The following is a 7,167-nucleotide window of genomic DNA, read 5'->3' on the forward strand; positions in this document are numbered from 1 at the left end:
ATTATTATTATTATTATTATTATTATTATTATCATTACTCGACACCTGTGAGTAAATGTCCGACAACTACGTTTAACGCTGTAGAGCGCCAGCTAGATGAAAGAGACGAAGATGATTTCATGTGACCCACTAGCTCCGGACAGCTGGCCCGTTAATGAAGCCCTATGCATTTCATGTAAGTCTCGTATTTCTTGAGGGGTGCATTAAGCAGACATGCGAAATGACCATTGAAGATGAAATTGTGTGAACAGGCACCTACGACAAAATAGCCGCTGAAGTGCATTTTGGAGTAAGTATCTCTACCAGTTTGTCGGCCGCACGCCTTATGGTAATACCCCAATGGTATCTTCCTCTCATTTCACGACGTCAACGGCCAAATGAATACTGCTTACGAAGAAAATCATGCGCCTCTCAGAAGGATATATGTGCAATTCAAAACAACCAATATCTCTCAACATTTCATGACGTCTATTTTGAGCCTTTTTCTCCTTTGCAGATGGATGAGTGCGCTCCGACATCGGGTACCCCTAGCCGCATGTTAGTCGTGTGCGTCAGTTAGGTTCGTTCAGCTGCCCGCTATGATCGACGTCGGTTACATGTTGTTACTCGATGAACTCCGGGGTCTTTCTGGCAAACGTGCACGATTTTAGCAATTAATGAAAGTGGACCGCGGAATTTTGACTGGCGACTAGAATCATGGAACGAAATTTGTTTGCATGAGTGCACCTACGTATATTTTGCATCTCTGAGGGCCATGTCTATTCCAGACTGTTTAGGATATTGTTTCTGGTAGAAAATTAGCTGGAGGTTCCGTCCATTGTAAGTAAATCAACGTTTCCCACAATTCGCGATTTTTTATTACGTCAGGCAACTTACTCACAGTCGGTGGTATTTATTGACCTTGAGGATTCGCTCACTTAAGCAAATCGCCATAGTAGATGATTTCCAATAATACAGGAACATATACATCGTAAAAAGGCATTCAATACGATGAAGTGGAAAGCCTGAAAAATACCGTAGCTTTGGAGAAATCAATTCCATTTGCGAATACTGGACGGCCACGTGGGGCGAATCCACAAATATATTCCAAAACTACTGCCAGTTGGCTATTAATTCCGCTCCATCGTTGTCTGCTGGCAATGTTGCCGATTAGGTTTTTTGGCTGGCCTTTCGTTGATGGATACCGTGAGGCCAGACGACTTCGGTTAGTTCGGAAGTTAGTACTGCATAAAAACAGCCTGTGATCAGCACACAGCTGAATCAATCGCTCCCCATTGTCCCCACGTACCGAGTCCAATCCACGTCGACCTCCTAATTGAGTTTCAGATACGCTAAGCCTGCCCAATTGTGCATTCAAATCTTCGGCAATCACCACGATATTTGAGCTTTTATCTCGCCGAATTATAACATTCAGGGCGTCATAAAAACTATCTTTGACGGCGTTGGAAATAGTCAGTTGGGGCGCATGCAGACACGATGAACAGACAGCGATCAACTTCTCCCTTGTGAGACTATTTCACAGACGTTTTCAGACGAACTGTATCCAGTCAAGCAAGGATGAATCGGCCTGGTAACTCAGGACGATACCAATCCCTGCACATACCGCCACAGCAGCCTCTGGATCACCAGAGATGCGCAGCCGAAATCGAGTGGAGACTGGTGGGGCAGTTAGCTCAATCACTGTGCTTGCATCTTGAATTCTAGTTTCTGAGACAGCACACATCAATGCCAAAAGAGTCCAGTGTGAGAGCAAGAACAGCTGCTTGCCTCAGAGTGCGGACATTGAAGGCGGCCAGATAGACTGGTTGTCAAGGTTTGAAGATTGATTTGGAGATGCCTGAGGCGCCATGTGACGAGCAGATGCTGCACGTAAAACCGATGCATGACGGAGTCATCAGTCCTAAGTGCTGGGCCTGCAAGGGGAGAGTTACTAATGGGGTGAGGAGAGGGAGGGGGAAATGTGTGAAAGATAAGGAAGGGAGGCGTCAGAAGTAGCCTGTTTTCGCTTACCAGCCCTGCTGTATACAGCGAATAAGGCGGCCAGGCTGATGGCACCACGCGACGGCCAATGTGGCATGAGTTTGTTGGACGCATATATCATGGTCGTACATGGGTCGAGATAACGTCAGGCTAGATGGCGAGATGGCCCAAGTGGTTAGATTGCGAAGTTACTGACCGGAAGGTCTGTGGTTCGAATCCGACTTCTGCCTCTCGACTTCCCCTGTCTAGGCTTGGGCAACGCGACAGTATCCCAACCCTCGTGCGTCTTATTAGTGGCAAGGAAGTTAGTCGCCGAAAAGGTGCTACAGGTGAACGGATGTCAGGCTACCCACACCTAGACAGGAGGACGATTAGGGTCCGCAACCAAAGTCTTTGGCTCAAAAGCCTAACCGCAAGGCAGCGGTGTATGGCGGAGAATGCAAATGCATTACTATTTCTACGGAACATTGTTCGGCTGTAACACCATTCCGGTGCCCAGCTGACATGCTACCCGAAGGAAGCACGAGGGCTGGGATACTGCCAGGTTGTCCAAGCCTAGACAGGGGAAGTCGAGAGACAGAGGTCGGGCTCGAACCACAGAACTTCCGGTCAGTAAGTTTGCGCTCTAGCCACTTGAACCATCTCGCCACCTGGGAACAAGTCGCCACATGTTCCAAACCCCAACCTGGAGGAGCAGAAGACTGTGTTCGCCAGACCTCTACCCATTAACCAACCTGGTATGAGAGATTCTGAGTGTCGCGTGGACACCTACAGTATAGTTCAATGGAACGCTGAGATGCGCAAACCGTCACACCACGGTAAGGTCCAGTCTTCATGACGGCAAGCATTGTTTGAATGAATACATATGTGCTGACGTAGATATGGGAGGATTTACTGAGTCAGGCTTCTCTGTTCCTCAAACTGTAAGAATGAACGTGTCACTGTTGTTCTAGAATTTCAGGATAACTCGGTTGGTCTTCCGCTTGATATTTAGTGCTTTGGTACGCCTGGTATTGCCGTGCCACAGGCAGAATTACAAGTAGTTCGCAAAGAGATGGCGATCTCGTCCCAGTATGAATTTACTTCTGAAGGTGGAGCATTTGGAAGAGGCTCTAGAATAAGATTCTGGCAAACGCGTCTAACACCCGGATCTGCCAGTCTCCCAGTTGCCAGGCAATTTTTCCGTATCTTACGTGGTCCTGGAAAACGAAGAGAGAAATGACTCCGAATGAGTGCAGGTTCGGAATCCACAAGTGTGTTCCAAAATGAGCGGCAGTCAGGAAGGTCAGATTCCTGAAACTAGTCCCAGAATGTCCAAAAAATCTACTAAATTGCAGTAGAGAAGCTGCCAAGCATACAGGCAAGAAAAGCCATTGCCCGCTAAACGCTCAAGCAGTCAATCAGTTCAGCAACGGTCAAAAATAAGTGCTCAGGCATATCAAAGAAGTGAAGCCAACCGATTACCCAACGCCAGTCCGACAGCCTGGAATCGAGGTGCGCTTTGAATACCGCGACGCTCCTTGTAATTACTGCACTCGCTTGTTCACAATAAAGCTGCTGTTTTCTTTCTTGGCGGGTCCCTTTCCCACACTCAGATTGTAAGTTCAGACGGTGGTACTGACCAGTTGCACAAAGTTGTTGGAAGTAACACGTTAACCCAACACGATCGCGCAGGGCTTACAGGTGCTGACGCATCGACGTTTGGTGCTTACACTTTGCAGCACCATACATCTTGGTCACTCCTACTCAGTAACCAGCTTCACATGTCGTTTGAAAACTGGAGACCGAGAACAAAACACAACCACGAAGAGACTGGGAGTTTTCGCAGAGTAGCGGTTTGTGCACCTCCATAACCAATTGCGCTGCACCACGCAGTGTACATGCAACCCTCACAGAGCCTTTCATACAGGGGTTGCCAAGGGACTAACACAGCCTCCTGTCCCTCTGGACTAGGGGTTGAAAAATTCGTGACGAATTGCTCTTTAAAAATGTAGGCTTCTTTGCCAGTCTGACGCAAACTACCGACAACTTGAGTTCAGGGTCCTGAACCAAAGACTTTGACGGATGACTCAAATCATCACGTTTATGTCTAGACACCCTGGCAGGATTCCAGTCAACGTATACCAATGAACTGCACGCGAATTGAAGAAATCATGCCATCGACCGGGTCGCCTTAATCCCCGAATGCAGCAGGATGGGGAAACGAAATCAGGCAGTAACTTGGTTCTGACACCATAGCCTGTTTTAGTGGCGCGCTCGCCCAGTCGTATAATAGCACTTCGTACTTTGAGGGTGAAAGACGCAATTCGAAACGCATGGTAACATCACTTAGGTTATTTGGTGTGTTTCTTATCTGAATGGAAACTGAAAGAAGTAGCGCAACATTGGCCAAATATTCAATGAATTTAAGGGCTTCCCAGGAAAGAAGGTCCAAAATTAGGGTGAAAGACAACAAAAGTTTCTCACTTAATTAATCCACTATTAGGTTATGGAGAAAAGGTGACAAACAGTAAGCCTGAAGGGCACCACTTTTGGTCATGTTGGGAGAGTATTCCCAGCAGACCTTAACGCGCCCGCAGGTATATAGTATGATGGTTGGAGGACTGTGAAGAAAATGCGTGGCACACCATTGAAAGATAGACATCCCCACAAAGCAGCGCGACCGAGCCGGACATTACGTTCAGACATGAGAACAACAATTATTGTTTTTCTGTGTGACGATGCTCCAGCAGTTGTCGTGAGGTAGAGATATGGTAAATGCAGCCACGACCCGAACGGAACTCTGCTTGGTTTTCACGGCTCTCCTCACAAAGGTGCTGGTATTCCTGCGTGGGATCATATCTGTGGGCAACTTGGAAGCGATCATGATCAAACGGGCACTCTGATAATTGGCTGATATTCAGATATAACATCTATTTTGAAGACAGGAACGACATCAAATATCTGCTATTCCTTTGGCACTTCCTGTCTTACAAATGGTGTGCACAGGTGATTTCGAGCTGAGTAATTCTCCGTCCTTAGACAAAGCGGAGAAAGACAGTAAAAACCTTATCCCTTCATCTTCTGTTACGACCGAGCCAATAAAGTCCCATTGTGACCTTTGACCTTTATCTTGGAGATATGTATCACTGAGGGATTAAACTTGAATCGGGTCGTGGCCTGGTTCACAACCAAACGCTAAACTCTGCACTCCCGATTTCGAAAAAGTCTGTATTTTGCAGCCTGGCTTATTGTGGCTCCAGTGACAATTTTTTCACGACCTATCCTTAGCAACACTGGATGTCCTACAGATGAATGGTCTCCTCATCGGAGCGGAAAAACGAACTGGATCATTGGCACGGCAAGCGAAGGGCGCGCAGTGTTCGCACAATGGAATTAGATTTTCAAAAGCTAGGACATGTCCCTGTTGGACTAGAAGAGACAGACAATTGAGTTTGGAGTACGAGTCTAATCTTTTGAGCCACATCTAGGCATCCCGTGGTATCAGCGATGTTGGGAAAGTGCTCCAAAAGGCGTTTTCCGCCAGAGGTGTGACTGCTTCAGTTGATAATGAAATTCAGCGAGCTGCAAAAATATGGATGTAGATCAGGATGGTTTTTGGTTTGAGCACATACGCAACAAAGATTTTGGCGTAAAAAGCTTTATTTCATTTGACGAGGCTTTGCGGCTAATGGGCCCCGGATCGAAGTGCTGAACATAAGCTCGGCTCCCATAAAAAATTACTAACATGGTCACTATTAGTTCCCGACAGGTTACGGTTCTGAAGTTGCCAGATACTTTTATGTTCATGTATGCCCTGGAAGTTCGTGACTGTGATAATTAGATTATCTCCGACGGTGTTGTGAGTATCACACGTCAGAATGGCTTCCAACCATATCGATACTTCCCATCGAATTCGTCCACCAGCACAATGATATCATGCACATGATCTCCGCGAGATTTTGAAAAGCGTCTCCGGCATAGTATAGTATAGGAGTACGCAACAACGGTGGGGCCTCAGCTCAATTATGGGGCAGATCGTGAGGGATTCACTAATTCACGGATTGATACACAGGATCGAGGCTTTTGCCCAGGTTTCCCGGGTCGGTTTTCTTCTTGTCGGTCAGTGGCTGTCGTTCACCTGAAAGGCACAAGTGAAATCTGGTATTTTCAGCAGAGCGACAAAAAGCTACAAAAAGTTTCTTAACCGCAAAGAGGTGCAAAAGTATTTACACAGCGTCGTGAGAAAGCTGCATTCTGGAAGTTAGGGTGCTATCTGGACGCGGCATTGGCAACCGGCAACCGACGGAGACTGGAACATGATTAGCTGGCGGATATGCGTTCTTCACCAATCAGAGCCCGCCTTTGTGCTAGACCGACACGTAGCCCGTCTTCTGAAAATCCATGTGCGATTCGGCGCTGTTGTAGCCCCTGATTGCAAGCGATAGGGATGCAAACATTACATCCATGAGGTTTGTTGGTGTATGTCAAACGTTAAGGGCGCACTTGCTGTAGCCACACTGACATGTTGTTCATGTCTGTGCTTGGCATTAGACTCAGCCAGAGTGTCTGAATAATTTCCCGATGTAACGGAGATTTAAGGTGTCCAGAAAAGCCCGCTTCCCTAAGACAAGCGACTCCGGTAACAGGAACAGTACAATTGTTGATCGGAATTAGTTTCCTTGTAGGATCAACTTGGTTGGGCCCAAGTGAAACACAGATTCATGAACTGATACACAGGATGGAGGCATTTGCCCAAGTTCCCCAGGTTTTGTACTTGCCGTTCAGTGGTTTCTGTTCATCTGAAAGGTAGGGGCGAAAAGGGTGTCAGACTGCTATTATGTTCTCAGAGTAGGGTAGTAAGCTTTCCAGTGCGTTTACTCGTATAAAAATGGCTGAAGAGTGCCTTGAACTTGGCTCTAGAAAAAGCGTGAACAACTGTCGGAGGGAGGTTATTCCATACACGAAATATCCGGAACTAAAAAGCTTTCATCTACGAGTTTGAAAACCTTGTGATCATGTTTCCACCGTGTATTTGCTGGACCAGCATTGAAAAACCTGTTGTCCAAACCTTGTCGAACAGGACAAAAGTAAGAATTAGGTCCTCTGGGGTACTCTGGAGAAAAACGGGGTCAAGCTCCGTGAGGCGCGTCTCACAATGAAAATGACTTGGAACCTCTCATTGATCCCCTATGAAACAACGGTGAA

Source organism: Opisthorchis viverrini (genome assembly GCF_000715545.1).
Source record: "Opisthorchis viverrini unplaced genomic scaffold opera_v5_39, whole genome shotgun sequence".
NCBI classification, from domain to species: Eukaryota; Metazoa; Platyhelminthes; class Trematoda; order Opisthorchiida; family Opisthorchiidae; genus Opisthorchis; species Opisthorchis viverrini.